The sequence below is a fragment of the Seriola aureovittata genome, chromosome 12 (genome assembly GCF_021018895.1).
Source record: "Seriola aureovittata isolate HTS-2021-v1 ecotype China chromosome 12, ASM2101889v1, whole genome shotgun sequence".
NCBI lineage: Eukaryota > Metazoa > Chordata > Actinopteri > Carangiformes > Carangidae > Seriola > Seriola aureovittata.
Window position 1 is genome coordinate 17232832 of NC_079375.1, and position 24796 is coordinate 17257627.

At 42.2% G+C, this 24796-nt stretch overlaps 1 protein-coding gene across 1 annotated transcript in view; it reads left to right on the forward strand.

Annotated features, from left to right (window-relative positions):
* Positions 1-1850: 1850 nt before the first annotated feature.
* LOC130179196 (leucine-rich repeat and immunoglobulin-like domain-containing nogo receptor-interacting protein 3) overlaps positions 1851-24796 on the forward strand; it is a 39268-nt gene continuing 16322 nt past the window's right edge. Inside the window, exon 1 of the mRNA XM_056392020.1 lies at positions 1851-2403. The gene's annotated coding sequence lies outside the window, so the exon portion shown is untranslated. The remainder of the gene's footprint in view (positions 2404-24796) is intronic.

Here is a 24796-nt window from a genome sequence, read left to right on the forward strand (position 1 = left end):
GCCTGAGGGTCATAGGCCAGACTTCTCCTTTCCTGAGATGAGCTGTTAACTGACCTCAGGGGCATTCAGTCAGGCTAGAAGAGTGTGTGTCTGTGTGTGTCTGTGTGTGTGTTTGAACCTCAGTATCCTGTGATCTGATTTACCCTGACAAGGCAACAGGACCAAACAATAAAAATGTCTATTTTTCTCTCTCTCTCTCATTCGCTCCCTTCTCTCTGCGTGCTTCAGGCAAAATGGGGGAGGTGATTAAACAGAACAAACCCACTGGAAGAGTGACATTCCCAAAGAATCATTTTTGGAACTTAAATCCGCTTTTTGTATGTTGTGATGGTTATAATCACTGTAATACTGTATTACGAGCAGTTTGGTGCTGTTTGGTTCGCCATGCTGCAGAAAGATTACTCACAAGACCAACAGACAAATGCAATGCAACCAAAACTTTACCATCCCTACACAGGTTGATTGTTCCTATTAGAGGGGATTTTAATGATCACCTTTAAGGCATCTTTGGGATCAGCTCCCAGAATTTGACGTGCTGAACTGGGCCCTTAGTCGAGGCCTCTTGACTCTCAGGAAATCAAGCGAGCTGGCTCTTTATCTTTGTTAATCTATCCAAAGACATTATTGTAGAATAGCATTTTCTTGTCTCTTGTCTCTTTTCTCGTGTCTCTTTTATCCAGACAGTTTGTTTCCCATTATTTCATTCGAGTCACAGAGCCAAGCATGTGTTTTTCTGTAAGTTAAAACCCTGGTTATCTTTGAAAAGCCCAGAAGGTTTAACATTTAACACTTACTGCTGTCAAAGACTCGTCTAACTATCTGGATGGAAAAACAGAAAACTCCACTGCATGATAAGTGTTACCTGTTTGCCGAATTGCAACTTCCTTTCCAGGTAGCCGGAAATGTCATGTTAAATTAGTGTAATACAAAAATATAAATTCATCAGTGTGGGATAATGGAAAGTAACATTTACATAGACGAATATAACTGATACAAAACCTTTTGATTCATGGTGCACAAATCGAACAAGGACATTGTCATTTCCAACTACCGTCTTTGTTAGGATTAGGAAAGGAGCTTAACTCTGTGGAGTCTTTTCAGTTATTTATAATGTCATGTGACATCAACACACAAATTCAGATTCTGTAGGCTGGAAAAAAAACTGAATCTGATCAATAACTTGCTTGTAGCTTTCAGAATTTTTACAAACTTTTATATATTTGAGGCAGCTGTAATTGGAAAAAGATGATCGCCAAGACTCCACACATATATTTGTTTTTTTTCATTCTATTCTATTATTCTTTTTTATTCTTTTCTATTTTTTTTTAATATCCTTATAATTAAAAAGTTTTGTAGAATTTTGGAAGTACTTTCAAAAATGGATGGAAATGTTGACCTTCCCTTTCTATCCCTGATGACCTTTTTCATGATTGACTCTTGGCAGGGATTTTATCTTTCAGAATAATTTTAATTTTGTTAAATTTCATCTTTTATTTCATCTGTTAAATTTTTTATTAAAACATATTCAATTATATTTTAATCCAACTCACACCATTACCAATTACCACACTCATTACTTTTTTCGTTTTTGAATTATTATTATCATTATCATTATAATTATTATTATTAGTCCTCCTTTACATGCTCAAAATGCAGTTATGTCCTTCTCTCCTGTTTCTCCATCTTCTAATCTCTGCTCTCAGTCTCTTCGTTTTTTCCGTGCCTGGATGTTTAGAGACACTCCCTAAACCGCACGCCCGGCGGCTCACTGAATTGTAAGTCCAAACAGCCGGAGCAGCAGCAGATAGACAGTGACTGAGAAAAGGGAGGGAGGGAGGGGAAGTAGTGAGAGATAAAGAGAGAGGGAGAGAGTGAGAGAGTGAAAAGCATCCTAAGCGCGAGAGAGGCGATCATACTGAAGGAGGCAGCTACAGCAACAGCAACGCTCCTTCCCCATCATCCTCCCTCTCCTCTATCATAATCCCACGTCCACGCCGCGGGGGAGATGGAGGGCACCCCGACCCATTGAGGAGCACTGTCTGAAAGAGAGGAACATCTCAAATCAACCCCCCCTCCCGTGACTGCCTGGATCATTTTTTTTGGGGGGGGTGCACCGTAACCAACAAGGAGTGAAAGGAGGTGTGTACACACGAGCCTGCCGGAGGGAGGTGGGAAGGAGGGAGAAGGAGAGAGAAAGAGGGGGACGAGTGGCAGGGTTGGTACAGCTGCCGATGCCAGAGTCTGACAGTGAGACAGACTGAGAGAGGGGGGACCTGAGGAGTGGAGCCGCTGGCACGTGTGGAGCGGAACTTGTGGAGCCAAGAGGAGGAGAGGAAAATAGATTCAACATTCGCGCACAGCTGGACAGATGAGGAGGCATCAAGGACCACGCTTCAGTCCTGGGTATGTCCACGTATACTACACACACACATAGAGACATGTACATTTTGTCCTCAGCGGTTGCCGTGTTTTTACCAATAGAGCACAGACACACTTGAGACGCAACAGTGCGTGTTTGCAGACCTTCAGTGTTGACGACTACGCACCCTGACAAGTCTCCCTACTTGCCCTCAGATACTTGCAGCAAAGGAAGGAGGACGAAGAGGAGAGATAGTGTGTGTGTGTGTGTGTGTGTGTGTGTGTGTGTGTGTGTGTGTGTGTGTGTGTGTGTGTGTGTGTGTGTGCGTGCGCGCGCGCCTGGTCACGCTTTCTTACCATCTACATTTTGTTATAACATTACTGTGGACCACTAGAGACATTTCATAATGGGTTTCGTAAGCTGTCAGAGAGATGATGCAAGTAAATACATGTCATCGGACAAATTAAACAATCACATCACACTCGTTTCAACACATAGCACTGCTCATCACATTAACTTTTCCAGTTATTTGTCCTGCACACTGCGTTCAGTCATAATCTGTGCACGATAAAGAAAAATGTGATAGGCTGACTTGTGTGAAAAAAAGCTGAAGCCCAGACTTGTTTTTGAGCTCTGGTGTGAGACATGTTTAGCTCTGCTTACCCTGCTACACAGCAGGATGCCATGTGTGGTAACATGACATGAGGGGCCATGTGTTGTGTCACGTTGTGGCAGAGTGCATATGGCTCATGGCAGCAGGTTTGCATGAGGTGCATCAGCCAGCCGCCCCTCTTTCTCTATCTAAACCCCCACCCCAACAACCACCCCTGTTCCTCTTCCTCTTTTTTTCCACCATCTTCCTTCTTTCTCCGTTTCCAATTATAGGCTGTCACCTCTCTCCCTTTCCTTCCTGATCCTATCTCCTGGTTCATTCTCTTGCTAGGCAATTACCTTTACCTGGCTCTGCCCCTCCGGACAGCATGGCTGGCTAGTTTCCTGTCTGCCTGTTCAACAATCAAAGTGAAGGATGTGTGGTGATTTCATGGCCATTTTCTTATGGATGCCCAAACCTGAGCGAAGAAGTGTGACCTCAGCGAAGCCTGAACGCAGCAGCGACTTCATGTTATTGCTGCTCCACTCAGATCCAGAAAAGATATGCAAATATGAAATAGCTGTGAGAGCTTTTCAGTGTACAGAGGAATTATGCCTCTAATCATGCAATCAGCTCATTATTTCCTGGTCCTCATTAACTTGTTTGGGTTCCTAACTTTATCGCTGTTCGCAGTCTCGTCTTCCTGAAAACAAAACAAAACAAGAAAAAAAAAAAAAACCCAGACAGAGCTGGCGGGCAGATTGCTCCCAGCATATGGGCGGACTTGCTGTTGGCGTCTGAGAGTGGAGAGACTTGCCAGAGAGCTGAAACCCCCTGAATCACAACCTCGCTTTCCCGCTGACTTCTTGTACTCCCTTTTGTCTTTCTACCTTTCTCTTCCTCTTTTTCTACTTTCCTGACACCTCTGTGGTAATAATCCCACCTTTTAACATCTTTCCTACAACAGTACTACACACACATTTACATAAAACAGGCACACACACACACACCCGGCACCAGTCCAGTATAACCTTTTTAGCTCAGCAGTGTGACTACATGAAGCTACATGAAGTGTAGCATCACTGTCCTTTCTGCTGCCAAGGCTGTAAAACAGTGTGAAAAGACACAGATGGAGCCTGAGATTGGAAATAAGACATAGAGTGATCACTGAGGAGGAAGAGGAGGATAAGAGGAAGGGGGGCATAATGAGCAGAAAGAGGAACATGGGAATAGTGAATTACACAAAAGAGGATTGAGGTAAATCTGAGGAGCCAAAGGTTTAGACGGGACAGATCGGAGGGTGACAGAAAAATGTGGCTGAAAATGTTTTGGCCTCGGAGCTGACAGGTGCTGATTGCTGATGTCATTTTCCAGTGAGTGGACACCGCGGCAAAGTGATAGTTTCCAGCCGCCCCCTGGGGACAGAAGGTGACGAAAGAGACAGAGAGAGAGGCAGATACAAAGAGAGGCCACTGGAAACAGATGGATTCATTTATTTATAAAAACGTTCTGCTGCATCTTAATGGAAAACGCAGATTTTCCTGGGTCTCAGTTAGGATGACATTGAGTTGTTAGACAATCACACAGGTTGCAAACGATATGGGCCACATTATGAGCCACTTTTATTTGGAGGTAAAGGCAAAACCATGTGCAGCCAAAAGGTTGAATTTCACATTATATGAGAAAACTATGAGCGTCCACTAAACTACGCCAAGCATGGTTCAGTCAGGACTCTCATGTTAACATTCTTACTGTTTATTGAACCAAACAGAAGTGTGGCGCATTGGCAGTCGGCTCCGTAGCAGATCTGAACGAGCTTGACACCCACAGCCAACGGTTTTGGTTCAGTTTCACCACTCATATCAACCTTGCTCTCAGCCAAGTTGTGGATGTTTAGTTTGGGTAATAATTTTACCATTCACCATTTGCTTTCTCTTCTCTGTAACCCGGGAGTTTAAAAGCTAAATAACCTGGGACTCGAGCACAAAACTTTTCACACCGGTTGTTTTGTTAGATGATAATCTCGCCTGTCACACTTTTTTTTGCAATGTCACAGGGTTGCCAGATTGCTGCTACAAACTTGCAGAGTACAGTGTTATCGTAACTGATAGGAATGATGGGCAAAGCTATGAAATAGGACACAGATTGTATTAAAGTTGCTATAACACAGACGGTTTAGGTTCAGGTGTGAAAGGAGGAAAGGAGCTATGCTGAGCTGCGCACATGAGAGGCTTTGATTGGGAAGGTGACTGACGGTATGTAAGCGTGTTGAAGGACCTTTGATCTCTGTGTGTGTGTGTGTGTGTGTGTGTGTGTGTGTGTGTGTGTGTGTGTGTGTGTGTGTGTGTGTGTGTGTGTGTGTGTGTGTGTGTGTGTGTGTGTGTGAGGATGATGGTTGACCTTGAGAAATGCACCAAGGATCTTAAGGATGTCCTGTGTGGAGAATTGCTGCTATTAGATTGCCAGATGGTGATTGAGGTGCATGCACGGACAAGGGCAAAGACACACTTCTACAAAGCCCCCAGCTCCACGCACACACACACACACACACACACACACACACACACACACACACACCTACACACACACACACACACACACACACCAGTCTTTATTAGTAAGTGTAGAATTACAGCACAGAGCCTTGAGGTTGCATCAGAGGTCGTTCACAAAACTGAATTTAATGGTCTTGCTTCCAGTATCATTCAGCACAACAGCGTGAGTGAGTGTGTAATATTACCACTGAGTGTGCGAACGTGTGTGTCCACAGAGGTTATTAGGCTTTTGGAGTGCTGGCCGCTGGAGTTGTCGCACATTTTCGTGTAAAATACAGGGTATGATCCCAGTCAATAATGAACAAGTGCGCTTCAATCTCAGGGCAAATAACCTGCAGGTGGAAACTACGACTCCTCTGCAGCTTCAGCCTCCTTCACCGCTGTGTTGCGACCCCCTGACCTTCTTCCACCACCACCTCCTCTTCCTCTCGCTATTCCTCTTTCTCATACTTCCTCCCTCACAGTAAATTATTCTCTCTCACACTTTTGCTGTTTTCCTCATTCTGCCCTTTCACTTTCCATTTTGCTTACTTTAATTTACTTTCCCGGCTGCATTTTCTCAGACGTGACCCCAGGCCTTCAGATTCTGTTGTTCATTCTTCCGCTCACAGACCTGCTTGCTGTCTGTCTCTCTCTCTCGCTCTCTCTCTCTCTTCCGCTCCCCCTCTCCGATTCTCTCTCAGCTGCATGGGTCTGATAGGAAAGTTTTAAGGTCACCTGGTATCTCTCGCCTAACACTCATAATGAATTAGCATTTAGCTTTGCTTCATTATTCAGTCTGATTCAACCATCCCTGGGGTCATTCCCAATCTGTGTAAAATAAACTCTCAAATTGAATTTAGTGATGATTGAATCTTGCCTTGAAATGACAAAAATCTTACCCTCTGAGTGATACAAAGTCCTTGAGGGTTTGTCCATCCCATTTTCCTGTGATCATTCAGCCTGGTACAGCTTCATTTAAAAGTCAGATAAAGGGTCTCATTTCATTGGCTTTGGGAAGGGTTTTCACCTTCAAGACCAATATAAATGTATTTTTAAAGAAACGTAATTTGATTGCCTGCAGTTCCTTTACGGCTTCGCCTCATTCAGAAGAAAGCTTCTTAGTTCTTTGACACCTCACTCAATGCCTTCCTAATACAGTTTCCTGCTCCATGGCAGGAAGCAGAGAAATACACAGTTTGAGACGAACAGCCTTTTACCACAACATTATGTAACTGCAATTAATATTACACCCTGCCAACAACCATTTTTATGAGAATGCTTTTTACAAAGCAGAGGAAAAGGAGGAAAGAAAATACACTGCCATAGTGTTGTCCATGAAAAATACACAGGTTGGTTCTTACAATGGACACACAGTGTACTTTTTTATGCTGCAGTCTCCTGGGGCGGCAGCATGTCAGACATGAACACAAGGAGACTGGACACGCTGGTCAAAAAGGCTGGGTCTGTGCTTGGCAGGAGTCTGGACTCACTCAGGACTGTTGTGGAGAGATGCAACGCAATGCATGCAATGTAAGATGGAGGCCATCTTGGACAGTACCAACCATCCTCTCCACAACATTCTGGCAGGACAGAGAAGCAGCTGCAGCAAACGTCTCATCTCACTGCGCTGCAGAACAGAGAGGTTCAGGAGATCCTCTGTTCCCACTGCCATCAGACATCAGATTAATTATTATTGTTTATTTATTATTAGCTAATTATTATTGAGCTAATGGACACATGAATTTCCCTCAGGGATAAATAAAAGTATCGATCTATCTATCTATCTATTTATCTTAAAGCAGGAAATTCATTGACCTTCAAGCTAAACTTGAACTTGAAGCTTGACCACACACTGCTATGTTGTGGCAAGCCAGGATTCTCTGTTCAGTCAGTAAATGTAATTTCACCGGTATTCAAGCAGCAGCTGATGGTTCAAAAAGAAATCGACCCTCTACTATTTACAATCTTAACAAGAATCTGTAGAATCCTGCTGCTTTTGGATCAATCACACAGCCAGACCTCTGTCTTCTCTCGCATCAGACTAGTCACTGGTATTTTGACAACTCGGTTTATATCTACATCCTTTTCTGACTAACTTCTGATTCAGAGTTTCTCCAGATCCCTGTAAGCTTAGTGAGTCATGGCTCTGGTTAATATTAACATTAACCTTTGTTGAGTCTTTTGGGATTTTCCTTGCCTGGTCCCAGACCAGCTGCTGTTGTGCTCGTTTGACGACTGTTTCCACCGAATTGAGGAACAATCAACCAATCAGAGCTTTGTAGACATGCGGCTGACAAAGGCAATGAAGGTGTTTTAAATTGATTTCCAGAATCAAATCTTAAATTGAACATATTTTGTTTGATCAACGTGGTAAAAGTTAACTGTTCCTAAAAGATGTGACCATGACTTCAGTGTCAATTGAAAATAATGTCAGGTCGGACCTATTATTTGCTACTGATTGGTTAAGACAAAACAAAACAAAATAACCCCCCATCCCAACAAGAAATTGCTAACAAATGCAAACACACTGTCCTGGGTGAATGAAATGAAACAAATCTAAATATTGTGCTATTATTTTACTGCCTTGCCTCAGAAACCGTTTGTACACTTTTCAAAGTGGTCCACAGCGAGGAACGTTGAAAGAAAGATTTCTGTGAGCATGAACATTCATTCTTGACCTTGGGAATAGTATGTGAGACAGAGAATCTAAACTCCAAACTTTTTTCTGAGCTTTCAATCGCATTTGGCGATGACTTTGGCCCCTTTGGTCTGGAGGTCATGGATATTGACTGGTGTGGTTGAAGGCTGTAGAAAAAAGCTACAAAGTGGACCTTGAATTGGAGTTATTTTGTCACAACAAGTTTCTGTCTATAACTTGAAACGTTTTACTTCCTACCTGAAAATGTGACCTGAAGCGAAAGCTTATTAGAGTTTAAGGAAAAATCCATTGAGTTTTAACATTATATGCAATTATTCTTAATATTATCTGTAATTTTGGATGTTGGCACAGTATGCCGGATGTAAAATTTCAATAGAAAAGGGGAGAGTGTGTTAACGATCTCTTCCTCTCTTCACTTTGTTGCAATAAGAACAGTCGGGTCTACTGTGTGTGTGTGTGTGTGTCTGTGTGTGTCTGTTTGTGTGTGGCAGACCTCTCATTACCTGCCCTGCTTGAATTAAGGACTCATGTTTCTAAGACTTCATTAAATGTTGATGTGGGTCATGAAGTTTGCGGCTCCATTCACCTGTACTTCCTGTCCCTCCGCAGATGTTAATGCAGGTCAATGAGATTACCCTTTGTGTGTGTGTGTGTTTGTGTGAGTGAAAGTGCACACGTATCTTATACTGTTAATTTGTTAATTGAATGTCAATGCAGGTTAAATAGTATCACCTTACGTTTTAATAATGCAACTCAATTAATGACCACACACAGTTGCAGGAGCTCCACTTTCTTCACTTTCCTCTTCTCTCTTTCTCTTTTGTTTCCCCTTCTGTGTGAGGGTGTGCGTGTGGGAATCAGTGTGTGTGTGTGTGTGTGTGTGTGTGTGTGTGTGTGTGTGTGTGTGTGTGTGTGTGTGTGACAGAAACAGAGTGAAATTTAGAAATTTAGATGTCCAGTTTTAGCTATATGAGTGACAGCCCTAGTAGCCTAGTATTCATGTAAATGTGTGTGTGGTTGTGGTTGTGTGGACAAATTTTGTTTTGAAACCATTGTCATTTTGGTCGGTCCTCACAACTTAAAGGGTTGTTCAATGGTTAAGACTTGTGTTTTAGGGTAAGGGTCGGGGTTAGACATATATTTGTGATGTGAAGGTTAGGGTAAGGGGCCAGGGAATGCATTATGTTAATGAGTGTCCTCACAACTAATGTAAGACAAGTGTAAGACAAGTGTGTGTGCGCGTATGTGTATTACTATCTAATGCCATCTGTAGAGCAGACCTTCGGGGCAGGGGGGACGTTATTCATTAACTCTAACCGCATGCCTTCTAGGCAAGAGCACAATCGAAGTGTCTCTGTCAGTGTGTGTGTGTGTGTGTGTGTGTGTGTGTGTGTGTTGTGTGTGTGTGTGTGTGTGTGTGTGTGTGTGTGTGTGTGTGTGTGTGTGTGACAGAAACAGAGTGAAATTTAGAAATTTAGATGTCCAGTTTTAGCTATATGAGTGACAGCCCTAGTAGCCTAGTATTCATGTAAATGTGTGTGTGGTTGTGGTTGTGTGGACAAATTTTGTTTTGAAACCATTGTCATTTTGGTCGGTCCTCACAACTTAAAGGGTTGTTCAATGGTTAAGACTTGTGTTTTAGGGTAAGGGTCGGGGTTAGACATATATTTGTGATGTGAAGGTTAGGGTAAGGGGCCAGGGAATGCATTATGTTAATGAGTGTCCTCACAACTAATGTAAGACAAGTGTAAGACAAGTGTGTGTGCGCGTATGTGTATTACTATCTAATGCCATCTGTAGAGCAGACCTTCGGGGCAGGGGGGACGTTATTCATTAACTCTAACCGCATGCCTTCTAGGCAAGAGCACAATCGAAGTGTCTCTGTCAGTGTGTGTGTGTGTGTGTGTGTGTGTGTGTGTGTGTGTGTGTGTGTGTGGAGCATGCTCCTAATACACATAAGGTCGATCAGTCTCACTTGTTCACCTCACTTTTCTCCTCTGCTCTCTCCTCCCCTTCTCCTTGTCGCTCTCTTTCACTCTTTCATCTGTGATTCTTAATAGATGAACGGCGTTCTGATCTGTGAGGACTCTGTTAATGAATGCTGTATTGCTATTGGTTTCTCCTCTGATCCCTCAGTTTGTTCTGGCACAATACAAACCACGTTTTCCTGCGAGGTTGAGAGGAGGGCTTGGCTGATAGCCATGATGGAGTGTTGTACCCCAGTCTTGCAAATTGGATTTTAATGATTCAAGTATCATTTCTTGAACACTGCTCACTGCTCCCTGCAGAAATTAAAACGTGATGCCCTATATGAAAGACTGAGAGAGAAAGGGTCAGGGAAGAAATGTTTTGGTGTTTGAGCTGGGATGTCATTTTACATCAGTGGGAAAATATATGTTCATTTTGCATTAAAGTTGAACTGAAATTAAAATGAAGAAATCAATAAATCAATCAAAACAAGAAATTTTAGTTTTAGTCTAACTCCTGAGTGGGTTTTTTTCAGACAGACAAGTACTTTGAATGATTCAATAGTTGTGTAGGTGAGCATCAAAAGCCGTTAATAGTGATGTGCAATATCACTGATTTCCTTTCCAATAAACCCAGGCTGGTTTCGCCAATATCAATATGATACTAATACTTTGTAGAAAATGCACTAAGATGAGAGTCGACAGGTTACGTAGGCGTGCTGTAGTAAGGTGGGGTTTGTTGCCTGAAGAGTAAATCATTTAAAATGAATACAAAATATAGAGTATTGGAAATAAAACAGCATCCTGGGTTTTGAAGATTATGATACAACTACAAATGTTTTATTGAATTGATGTGACACTGACACAAATTTTACTCAAAACAACAGCTGCAGCTCTGATCTTTATATAGCTGTTTAATTTAGCATTGATTTATCCATTTCATTACTTACTTAATCATCATATTTATTTAATTAGTGGGCATATTTATTTCTATGAGTCAGAATGAAATATAAGTCTGTGGTTTTAAGAATGCAGGGAACTCCAGTTGTTTGAACAGCAACACACGAACTGAAGCCCAGACAGATGTGAGTCACTTTCCCACGGTCAGTGACAGTGATAAACGTCGCCTATAGCGACACGCTCTCTTTCTCTGTACCTAGACAACGCCTGCCACAGCAAAAGGAGTGAAGTCTGTAGCGGCATCTCTCCTCTTCTTCAGACCACTGCTGCATAACCTCATCATACTCTGTACTGTGATTAAATCTCGTGCAATGCTTAACAAGATTTGTGGTGTCGTCGCCGTACTTCACAGTCCTCCCACACACATCACATACAGCGTCGTCGCTGTTCTGAGAACTGAAAAAGTTCCACACAAGATTACATTTACGGTCAGCAATCATCAGTGTCAACACAACTTACCAGCCGCAACTTAACGAGCGAAACTCAAACTTCACATTACGACGGATTCGATTAAATGTTGAAAACAATGTTCAGCATTTATGGGACAGACGCTTTTCTAATGCTATGTAACCACCACATGGGCCTGTTGGAAAAAAAGGGAAGACAGTGTATTGTCAACATTTGTAGGTTACAAGTCTATGACATGTTTCAGTGCACCAGGGAAGTTGACAGTGCGTTGCCTAGCAACACTTGCTCTCAAATGTCAGTCAACCTCTTCCATGGGAAAAAGCCCATCCAGAAGCTTGGATGCTGTCTCCACAGATATGTCAAATGTAGGTTTTATCTTCTCATGAACTATGAGTTGCAGTATCATCATAGTTTGTATTTCCTTACAAAAAGTGGAGAGAAATCAAATTTCAGTCGGACCTTAACAGATGGAAGGATGTTAGGATGTCTATAATCTTTATCTGGTTGTGCATTTTTTTTCATGTTAAACAGCCTCCATGTTGCTGTGGGAATATTGTTTGGGTGAATGTAGATGGACAGATTTTCTGTAATGTCCTTCAGCACTGACCCCCTATTCTGCACACACACACACACACACACACACACATACATTTCGCTCTGAGGGAGCACAGATTCAGACATTACTTCTGCCTCACTGCTACACAAACAGGCTTGCAGAAGCCTGGGGACTGTTCACCATTGGAGTGCGTATATACACACACACATAGACACACACATTCGCGCAGGCACACATGTGCGTCAGCCTCCCTGCAGGACTGGAGGCATGTGGAAGTCACTTGGGGATGCCAGCACACATGTGTCGCTTTGTCCTTTATATGTGTCACGTATCATAAAGAGGCCAGTGGTTGAGTCACTGTGTAGATGTATACAGTATCTGTGAAGGTTCCTGTGGAGCTAAATGTTAGCTGCCTCTTTAAAATGAAATCACTCTTTGCTTGGCTTCTCCTCTCGTTTATACAACAAAACTGTATCGAATCATGTGCTCAATTGCGTGTTGACCTCTGTGTTTTTCACCAGTTTTATATCAGTCTGAGACTTGTTGCCCTTTAGCAAGGCAGTGGGGGTATTTTGTAGCATTTGAGAACAAACCCCAGAGAAGAGAGGCTGCGTCCACAGACGACTTCCCATTTCACTCAGAAGGTAAAACAACGACGGAAAAGGAGGGCAGCAGCTGCGTTCGTGCATATTAATATGATCATCTACATTCACTGAGTTAAAGAGAGATATGAACAGATAGAGGTTGTTCATTAGCTCATGTTCTCGTGTGACTGACTGCGTGGTGCCGTGTGTCCCCTGACTCAGTTTGTTTCAGCAACTTGTTACAATGACTGTCTTTTTAGCGAGAACAAAAGCCTTTGGCAAGTTGCTTTTCTGCTTCTTTCTCATCTTGTCTCTCCTTCCTCAGATCATCTGGTACATTGTTTCCTGCAAACTACTGTACTGGCCTTGTTATAAGATGATCCAGCTTTTTCCAACAGCTGTTTTTTGAGTAAAAGGCTTTTTGAATATAAGGAGCACTTTATCAGACGAGTCCTGTTGGACAAGTTTCCCTGGGATACTGTTATTTCAGGGAGAAGATAGAGTTCTCATTGTTACAACTTTTCATCCCATAAAAGGGAAACGTGCAATACAGCCATTAAAGTATAAGGATATACCATCTGGGAAGGCTTCATTGGTTTGGAAAAGGGCAGGGGCTTTCAAAATAATACTTTGCAGGTGATTGGATGAACCTTCTGTCTATCATCATCAACACAAGAACAAGCCGCAGTCTGAGGAGCTTTGAAAGCCAGTCAGCATGTCAGTAGATGATTCTTGCCGTCTTTGTAAGGAAAATGTGCGCATAAAAGGAACTCTGATGAATACCGACTCAGTCATTTCTCCGTAGCTGCCCGCAGTTCCTCCCTCGTAGGACGCTGATTGGTCTGAACCACAGTTATTCAGCCATAAACTAATAGCTTTCTGCTCCTCATCATGGCATCTGTGACAGCAGTAGTTCTCACCTGTTTGACAGATGATCAGTCAGTCAGTTTCTGCAGTAAAGACATCAGGAGATGCTTTTAAATTGTTTTCACTCAAATTGATTTCCTCCATTGCAAACCATGTTACACAAGCTGTCAGAAACTCTCGTAGGTTAAGGTGGACTAATGACATTTTTAAGGCTGACTATTTCTAAAAGACACGCTGTAAATGATCTTTTTGAAGCAACAACCCATGACATATACAGTATATACCAGTATATACCATGACATATACTATATAATCAGACAAGTACAGTATCATAAACTGTAGTATTTGATTCGCTCTTTCCCTTTTCCCTCGCTGCCTGTCAGCTTCACTTTCACCTGATCCTGGGTTAATATGCTGTGTCAGCTGTGCCTTCATGTGTGTGGATTTTTTTTACCAGGAATCTACTAACGCATTTATCTGTAAACCCTCCACATCCTCGTCTATTTCAGAGCCTTTATTTCTCAATCTCCTGTTTTCCTCACCCTGCTCCTTCCTGTTTCATCCACCTGGCCTGAGCCCTCCACTGTCTCCCCCCCACCCCACCCCACCCCACCCCCCTCCCTCCTCCATCTATTTTTCCTTCCTTTTTAAACATAGAGTCATGAATTTATTATGCGAATCAAAATAGAGCAATGACTCTTTGTCCCCTTCTCTGCATGTCATTGCTCTACAATGAATAATTCAGCCACTGTGGTTGAAATTAGGATCAGGGAGAAAAAGGGAATTATTTTTGAGCCACACTATTCAGGCTATTTTCGAACGGCGAGCTGTCAGCGCCTTTCCTGCAGCTCTCACTCTTTCTTCTTCCTCTCTTCGTGCCTCTCTCTCATTCCTCCCACCAGTTCATTCGCTATCACATGAAGATAGAACAGATTCTTTTCTGTCCTTGGGAAAGACTGCGTACTAAGCAGATGGGATGGGATTGATGGTGTATAAAGTCAGCCTCGTATTTTGTGTTTGTGACTTTGTGTCTACAGTATATAGTTGGGGTGTCTATGCATTCAACCATTTGTGTGTGTTGGACCGTGTGCACATTTTCTTTTTCCGCCATCTTTACAATATGTTTGTTGATGAGGTGATTACAGACGCTGTTTTGCAGGTTTCTGATGAATAGCTTTGATGGCACAACATGCAACAGACAGTTTATTTCTCCCTCTAAGACAGCCGCTGATCTCATTATAGAGCACTTGCCGTCTCACTCTGTTTGACTTGCATTCGATATTCGGCGTGTAAGATGTGGAATGACAGTTATTGAACGCCCCGAAACAAGTCCCACCAGCTCTCTGTTTGAATTTTATGATACTTTACGGAGAGAGGAAATAACAGGGGAGAGGTTAAAATGCTTATCGCTTCGCATCAGATCGACCGTTTGGGAGGCAAAATGGTGCAGCAACTTGAGCAGCAGGAGATCTGATAACCCTGCGAGGGTGCAACACAGGCCACTGGGCGGTCAACCACCTACACGTCTATACATGATCTTCACATGGATAAAAACACGGGGACACACGCTCTGTGCGCACATAAGGTCAATCATGCGCTCGGATACACACACATAGATGCGGACGCACACTTGGATGATTATTCTCAGTCTCCTGGGGCATCATTGAAACTTTTCAGCTGTGACCTCGCTAAGAGGGGGAGAGGGAGCGAGATGAGCATTGGAGGGAGCGAAAATGAGAGACGGAGCGAGTCCTTGAATTTTAACCGGATGCTCCCTGGGGAGAACTCCCATCATCTCTGTGTGTCTTCAATGCTGCAGCTTTCTTTATGAAGCGCAAGGACTCTGACTACTCTAATATTCTCTCAGGAAAACTCGTCCCCCATCAGTCATTTCATGGGAGAAAAATAATTTGATGAATCAGTAGCAAAGGGTTTCTCTTATCTGGTTTTATCGCTGGATAATGACTTTCCTCCAGCAGTAACCAATTCTTCCATGAGGATGTACCACAGGATAAAAAGTCAGTATCAGTGATCAGTAATGTGATCAGGGCTCCAACTCTGATTTATTGTAACTTTATTGTCATAGTTTCAGTCCTCATTGCTTTCAGTTGTGAAGACAGTGTACACACCAAAGTCATTCAAAAATCTGGGAAAAGCTGTTTCTGATCATGGTTTCTCTTCAACGCTGGCACGACGCAGGAAAAGTTTCTTACCATTCACGTGTTGGGTCTACAGTCCAGGTCAAGGTGATCCGATCAACAGCTTCAGAGGAGCTGCTGTTGGACCTTGAGGTGAGATTGTGTCGTCGGTTCATGCTGTTTGTTTCTTGGCTCCTCTGCGTTTGCCTCTCGTATTAAATATGACCCACCTTTGTGATGTTTGGTAAATTATTTAAAATAATTATTTAACATGATTTTGCCATTCTTCTTCTTCATTTTGTCTTCAAAATAATCTTTACCTCATAACTAAACCCGGAGGGTTTGTATTTCTGTATGTCTTTAGGGCTTAAAGATTAGCCTGTGCTTAGAATCCTCTAGTAGTAGAACCTGAGAAATATAGGAAGATCTATTTAAGTCAAAAGTAAACTCCCCTCAACTCAAATGTCCCAGGTTTTAGTTCTTTGTTGCAAGTACTTTTCTACTGTTGACTTCCTTCTAAAGGTGCAAAATTAAGAAAAAATAAAATAAAATATTCAAAAGTGTGTCCACACACGTGTAGGTGCAGACATGAGGAGGCTAATAGAAGCTGTCACGGTGCTGTGACTCCAGATAGTCTGCTGTCAATCAACAAACCAACCCTGAACTCTCCCTAAACCTGTCAACCTGCTCCTCGTCCAGAGCTCTGTCTCTTCCTCCGGCTCGTCCTCCCTTTAATCTCCTCCTCTTATCTATTTTCCCTTCCTGTGTATGTGTTTTCATTTTTCATTTTACCTTCTTCTCACTCCTCCAACATCCCTTATTTGCTCAACCGCTTTTATGACCTTTCCAGAAACTTCCTCCCCTGTGATCCTCCTCCTCCTCCTCGTCTTCCTCCTCCTCCTCCTCCTGTAATCTGTTTCTTTTCACCACCTTGCTCTGCAGTGTTTACAAAGCCTTCACAACCGTGTGTGTACACATAAATGTGTGTATCTGTGCGTCTGTATGAGAGAGAGAGAGAGAGAGAGAGTGGATGGTTTGTATGTCCTCCTCTGGGATCTCTGGTGAGAAGAGGAACCAGGAAGTGTGATGATCACCTAATGTCCTGTGAAGCACCATCTTTTTATATACACGCACGCACGCACGCACACACACGCACACACACACACACACACACACACACACACGCACACACGCTCGCTCTGTTGCTGTTGTACAACCACAATCTGAACAGTTTTATCTGTGCTCAGGGATTGTCGCTTTTGTTTCCTCAGTACAAAGGATTCAGCTCTCTCCTCCACATCCCCTGCTTTCTTTTATTCCACATCTCCATCCTTGTCATTCTCCATTTTTTCTACCCTCCCCATGTCACCCACTCCCATGTTTTTTTGTTTTTTTCTTATGCTTCACCTCAACCCCCCCCCCCCCCCCCTTTCATCCCCACATCTGAAACGGCAGCAACGGCTCCTATTGGTTGAGCTGGCAGAATCAGAGAAACGGACAGCCAATAAGCTTTTGGGCTAACAGGGTCACTGTTATCCATGAAGCACTGCAATTACTCTCCTGTCTACATCTCTGCCATGTATGCATATGCAATGCTCTCTCCGTCCTTGTACCTGCGCTACACATTTCCGCTGCACATGAACGTCCTTCTTGGTAATATGGTTTATTTACCACAGCTTGAATGAAAGGGAAAGGTCATTTTATATGCTTGAGGCTGATTTGATGTCAAGTTCTTGAATTTTTTTTTTTTTTTTTCAAATAGAATGAGAAAGAGCGTTAGAGTCTGAATGCAATCTAATATACATTTGCAATCGGTTTATGCATTCAGGTCAAAGCTGTGTACATATTCATCGTAAATTCTTCCCGTGTGAATCCGGCACCATGCTGCTCTTCAAAGACCGGGGAAAGGAAAGCTGTCATACTCCCCCCATCCCCCTTCGTTTTCCCTCCAAGTCATTCCTTTTTCTCACTGTTTACTTGCCGCTCAGTTATGTATTTGTACCACGTACCAGTCAGTCACTCAGTCAGGCTGCGTTCAGCTGTACAAATTACACAGGGTTTTCCTCTTCTCCTCTGTGGACATACGTGGCCTTTTCACTCAGTAAAATGACACTGAAGCCATTTTACATTTTGACACATTGTGTTATAAACTCACAATGTTTAAAATACTGAATTTCAAGCTTGTGTTATGGAGCACCATCAGGGTTCCCGGGCCTCTCTTGCGGCGTCTGATTGAGCATCGGGCCTAATTTGCATCATTCGATTCTCTCAACTGTGGAATAGCTTTGACCTTCCTCCATCATTAGTGACAGAGTGAGACAGAGCGCTCTCCTACCCCCCCCCCACCAACACCACCACCACCCCCACCCCGCCCGCTCTTTTCCTCCTCTTTCATCCATCACACTCACCACTTTCCTGTCTTCCATGTCCATCACTTCTTCCCTTGATACCCAAATCTATCCATCGCTCACACTTGCGGTCATATTATGCGAATCCACACTTATCTATTTCAATCTTCTCCCTTCACTTTCTTTTCATCGCACTTGTTCTTGCACCCGTCTCATTCGGGGTGGTATATATAGAGGAGGTGTCGGTCGTCTTCTGTCTTAAATTCCCCATTTGGATTTCACCTATCTAATGAGCTGGAGAACTGAATTAATTTCTTTTTCTTCTTCAGACCAGAGGCATATAAAAACACACTCCCGCACTTCACACACACTCTCTCACACACACACACACACACAGGGGCCGTTGCCTTTCAGGTGAGATGTCTCCGGGGAAATGTTTTCCTTTACAGAAATCGGCCGGCTATCATCACAATCTGCAGCTGCTGTGTTGGCGAAGACGTGATTTCACTTCCCAATGACCAACCCTTGGGATCACCCCACCATTTTGTTATCTGGAAACTCATTAGCCTTTAGAAAGGAAATGACACCAGAAATTAAGTCCTTTCATATCCCATCCTGAGCCCAGTCATCAGAGCTGTGATGACAGAGTCTCCTGTATGCGTGAAGGCGACTTTTGTCTCCTTTTGCAACAATATGAGTCCACATTTATCAGCATGACCTACAAAATGCTGCACTGAAGAGCAATAATGAGACAAAATATTCTGTATTTATTGAGGTAATAGCATCAAATAAGGCTGATGGCGGTGACCAAGCTTTTTCGAAGCATGTGTGAGATAATTAATGAGTCATTTCAATTCACACCAGTAATAAGGCCACAGATCCCCGAAGGGCAAGACTAATTCAAGGCTGTTCAGTCACTTGTCATAGTGTGTGTCACTCAAAATGATTGGTGTCCGCATGTGTGGTTTTTTTTTTTTTTTTTTTCTCGGAGACAGGTCAAGTTTGATTAAATGATTTTTATCTCACTGCTATTTTTAACTCTTTCTCTCCAACTTGCACTCTTGCTAATGGTGTAATAATCTCTGCACTTGCTGGTTAATTACACCCCAGGATAAACAATTGCCACACTAAATGCTTTTCCTCAATACACTTATAAAAAGCCATGTAAACACTGGCTTATTCGCGTGCATGCACAGGCACAATTTGTGCAGCTTTGTGTAATTTCAGCAGTGCACGTACCAGACTTAATGACTTGTAAGTCTTCTATCTGCCTACCAGCTGGCTGGTGTCCAAACCTCTGATCTGCAGAGCGAGCTCTTCATCGTTCCTGAAAAAAACATGATGGTGCACATGCAGCACTGCATCACACAGGCCGGCACACACGCCTTCTCAACACATCACACATCTGGGTTCAGAGCCGACTCTGCTCCCCTCTGAACCCAGAACAAAAAGGTGATTTTGTACATCTGTCAGCATGAGGAAATGGGCTCTATGGCCGCTCCATCCTGCTCACTAATGAGGCCCGTCCCGGATAACAGGACAACACTTGTAGTTGCCATAACTGCTGAATGCACATGAATAAGGTTAAAATGTGTAGCCAAGGAAAGTCTGTCAATTAGAGAAAGAGTCTTGTACATAGCTTACTTGTGAGGAACGTCAAAGGCGAATTTCCATCGTCTCCTGAAGATAAAATAAAGTTTTTGTGATTCTAATTCTTTGCTTTCACTGACCTGCCTGTGTTGATACTGTATATGGCATCAGTGTGTGTGTATACGCGTGAGTCAGAGCTGCCTTTAGAGTAGTTTAAACAGACCCGGTGATTTAGCGATAATGAGTGGTTGACTTTAGCTGGCATGTAAACCAATCTGTTCCCCTTTTAGCCATGGCATGCCACTAATGTCTGCCGACGAAGCCCCAATGACCACTGCACTGGAGATTTATAATAACGCCGTGGCCCCTGACCCCCTCCGGATCACATGACTTTATTATGAGTTGCAGAGGAAAGTGTGATGTCATGTGGTGGAAAAAAAAAGTGTGCACGGGTTTACTGTGACTGAATCGCAAAGAGCGGCGTGAATACCTAAAGACGTAACCGTAATCTGAGCAGAGGCCATATGGTTGCAGGCGAGGTGACCGATCTAATAAGCTCCATTTCTGGGTTGCCCTGTGTTGTTTGTTTAATACACTGTGTGTGTGTGTGTGTGTGTGTGTGTGTGTGTGTGTGTGTGTGTGTGTGCGTGCGTGCGCGCTGAGTCTGTGCTCTCAGCATGTGTAGCCATGTGCTCAGGTTGGAGCCGGAGAAAAGCAGGTCAAAACACTGCAGGGTGTGAGAATCATCAGAGTAGCCACAGCTAATTAAACGTGCCAGACCTTCTAGTAAAACAAAAGGATCCATGTTCACTAGAGATGAAGCCTGATCGATACTGACTGCTCTTTGTTTTCAGAAGATTACACTTTGAGTTTAGATGTCTGACCAACCATTAACCTCTCCAGACCCACTGTCCGCTGTAAATGGACATCAAATATTTATTGGTCTTTAATTAGCCAATGAAAATACACTGTGCTTTGGCTTTGTGAATGAGTAGACTGCGAGCAACCAATTGTGACTTATCGAGTTGTTTGGTGACAGAAGAATGGAAGACACACGAAACAGGAAGTGCAGTAAGAAAGTTTTTAAAATGTCAATGAACCGTATATACTGTACGTGCAGATCACTTCCTTTTTTTTAACATAATTTTTTATTCTTTTAGTGGAACATAAAAACTGCAAAATAAAGACACAGACTAAAATAACAGAACATATGGAAAAGAAAAAAACATGTTTACCCACTGATCACTAGTGAAATTTCAAGTCCTGCCACAGCCAGAAGTCTCATCATAAACTGGAGTACATTGAGATAGAAAGAAACATCTTTTAATCCTTAATATAATATATATATTAGCCCAAATAATCAAAATAAGGCCATTTCAGATCCGTAACAATTTCTTGTAGGCTCCAAAAGAGATTCAGAGGTTTTCATCTGTGTATTAGATCTAAGACTTTTGACCTACTCTATATTTTTGTTATTGTCAACAGATCCCATGAAAAGATTAAAATCAGCAATATTTTCTTGTTTGTGGTTGTTCCCCTTTGAAAATGTCCTGAAGAAATAAAAAAAAGATTCACTTTTTAAAAAGGCCAGAGTAGTTCGTTTTGTTTTTTATATTTCTTTTTTTTCAAACATTAGTCAAACAAGAGTAAACTGCATTTGTCTGGGACTATTTTCAGATGCGGATTATTTATGCTCATAAGATTTTCCAGCTGCAGGACAGTCTATGTGGGACTGACTCAAAATAAACTACTGTGCCCATGTGCATGGTAATGAAGGAACATGTCACCCAGAGCCACAGTGTGTGTTTTTAATAGTGTTTGGACAGTGAAGCTCGATGCCACAGAGGAATAAGATCAGGGTTTGGCTACACAAACACAAACACAAACACACACACACACACACACACAAACTTGTTATTAGGGTCAGTTCATTGTTCCTCTTGGTCTTTTCATCAGATTTATTGACAATAAGAAACATATAAAACATAACTTTATCCTTAGATTAATAGACATTTTAGATCACAACATGTTAACATTCTTGTCATCCTGTTACCTTCTTATCAAAAACTTGAACAAATAAATACCTGGATGAGAGGGATGATCATCAAGACTGAGTTTTGTAAATTGAAATTGTTTATCTATTGGTCCAAATATGTTTTTTTTTTTTCTAAAGATTTAACAATATGTCTGTCAATTCATGTCAATGTGTGTTTGTTCCACAAGAGTCAGAAATGAAAGGCAACAGATGGGACACAACAGTGTTAAATAAATTCATAGATGTTTGTTCTACTTTTGAAGAGAACAAACAGTGTTTGAAGTGATTCACTGGCTGCTGCAGTGTCTTGTTTTTTGTTTTTGTTTTTCCCTTTAATCCCACCGTCCCTCCGTGTATATTTATCACGACTGTCAAACACAGGACTCTCCTCAGCTGTCAGATTACACCCAGAAAGAGAAAGAGGAAACAAAGACAGAGGGAGAAAGAGAGAGAGAGGAAGTGTGTGTGCGTGCGTGCGTGCGTGCATGTGTGTGTAGGTTTACATGTAGGATTTCACTTTAATCTATTTTAGGTGCACAGGGGATTTGACATAAAGGTTGAAATACCAATGCTGTGAAAGCTGAGACACTGAAAACTGTTTAGCTCTTAATTTTGGGATTAGGAATACTTTTGGCCAATTTTCATTTTTTACAATTGCCAGTTATGACTGTAACCTGAGCGACCGTACAGGATCAACTGCGTCACAATAGATGGTGCTGCGTTTCGACAGGTGGACGGTTTAGCGAAGGCTTCACACAGTTTTCTCTTCCCGGTCTGGTTTGCTCAGAGAAAATAATTACAGCAGGAAAAACTGGATGTACTGATATGATCACTTCAGAGGACTGAAACATGCCCACACACACACACACACACACACACACACACACTTCATTGATGTTTGTCATGGATTTGATGATCTGGACTACACAGCACTGTTGCTCATTATAACAGAGGGGAAAATAACAAAGCCTGCATTGAGTGGGAGCAAATTCAAGCAAGGAACAAAGTAGCACAAGACATCAAAGAAGTGAAACAAAAATAATGTATCTTTCTCAATATGCATGTTCTCAGCGTCACAACTGATGCAAAATCTCCCAACTAATTTACGACAGGAACAGCAGCAACGGCTAGATCTCAGGACCAACCAGGTGTGCATCAGATACTTGTCGTGAAGAAAGTCAACGCACACCAGAGTAAGAGGTAGTTTCTCTGTTCTTGAGACTTTTGTTCACTCTGAGACCCGAGTATCAACTGCATTTGTGGATTTCACATCCAGTTATTGTCAGCAAATTTTATTTATTTCATATTTCATATTTACCTGCTGCCGGGCGCATGGACCTTAATGTGAAGATTAAGGTTCAATGAAATAAGTCTTCACAAGCTAAAAGAAATGTATTTGTTGATTTGTTGATGAAATGTCTCCCCCTGCGTGCATTGAAGGCAGAGTGTGAATTCGACTTTTTCTCCGGGGCAAAAGGGAAGCCAGTACAGTGCGGGCTCATGCTTCAGTGAACTGTGAAGTGTTACAGTGTCTTGTTTGTTAAACTAAAACTGTCATGTAAAAGTAGTGGAGTAGAAAGTACAATGTTTCACTCAGAAATGTAGTGGAGTGGAAGTATAAAGTAGCATAAAATGGAAATGTGAGAACAAGTATCTCAATATTGTACTTACGTACAATACTTAGAGTAAATGTACTTCATTACTTTTGACTACTGGGTGAAAACAAAAAGGGGTGACTATTATAAAAGCTAATATCAGGGGCACCCGGTGGCTTACCTGGTAGAGCATATCAATGTCACTATAACAAAGGCAAGAAGCCCCCCACCCCCAAAAAAAGATAATATCATAGAGGTAAAAGACAAAGTAAACCACCACACAAAATACTGTTGAAATGAAATTATGAAGTATATATTGATGTTAAAACGTATCTCTACAACAACTAACCCTCCATCGTCTCACTGCTTATGACTGAGCACCAGTGTTTGTTGAAATTAGATAATACGACATTTTACATTTGTAATGAAATGCCAAGCCAGCATCGTAAATGAAGGGGTGAACTATCAGCCAGTTAACTTTAGTTAGATGAATTACAAATTAGAAACTAGCTAACATTAACATTCATCATCCTGACATAATCTAATTCAGCAATTCTGAAGGTAAAGTGCATTAAACAAGCTGTAGTTAGGTCTTACTGTCTGTGGGACAGGCACATGATGTAAAGGTTAGGAAATGGTAATGTCCACTTTAGGTATGTCTGAAATCATGACAATCATTACAGACAAGAAGATACTGTAGATATAAATGTGTTCCCTGCCATTCAAACCCTGATGGACGGTTTGGTTGTGTGTGTCATGCTGCTTGTAAAATTCAGGGGTTATTGTTCAAAAATTTGTGGAATACATATGATAAATATGCATCGTATGTCTGCTCTGTGTATGCCGCTGGGCCATAAAGCTGAACGTGTTCACCCACCGGTACAGTCGATACCGCCTGACCCCTCCACATTCTCTGCCCTCTGAAAACATTTTGTGAGTGTGTTTATGTGCAGGGTGCTATACTTATGCAGTATTCATGTTAATATTCAAGTCATGACTGTTTGTGAATAAAATGAATGTTCCAAACACTTTACTGCAGTGAAAACACAATAGACTTTTCTGTCAGTAAAGTGTGTGTCTGTCCACCTGTTTGTATTGTGCATTGAAAAAAAGAAAAGAAAAGAAAACCTAAGTGGAAACACATCCACCTTTTTCTCAATTTTTTGAGGCTGGTGCTGTTTTTTTTGACAATATCTTGTCGCACCTCCTCTGGTTTAATGTCACCTGACTGAAGAACACATTCATTTGAGGCGTTGCAGTGAAGCGTAATTTTAATCTGCCATATTTTACAACTCTGAGAAATCCTTTGCCTGGATGCAGATCAGGAGCCGGGTTTTTGACACTTGGCCTAACATTGTCCCGGGTTTCAAGTTTGAGATCCTGTTAACTAACAGACAAACAAACCAGACCTCCTCAGCAGAACTATCAAACTTTTTAAACTATTTCCGTAGCAATCGATTGTAGAGCATGCTAACTCCATACAGTTCAGTAAATATTCAGTGATGAAGTTTTATGGATTAGCTGCTTGTGACTAATCACTTTGAGTAACTTCTGCTGCACTGAGTGAAACTGATACAGACTAAAGCTATCAGTGTCATGGG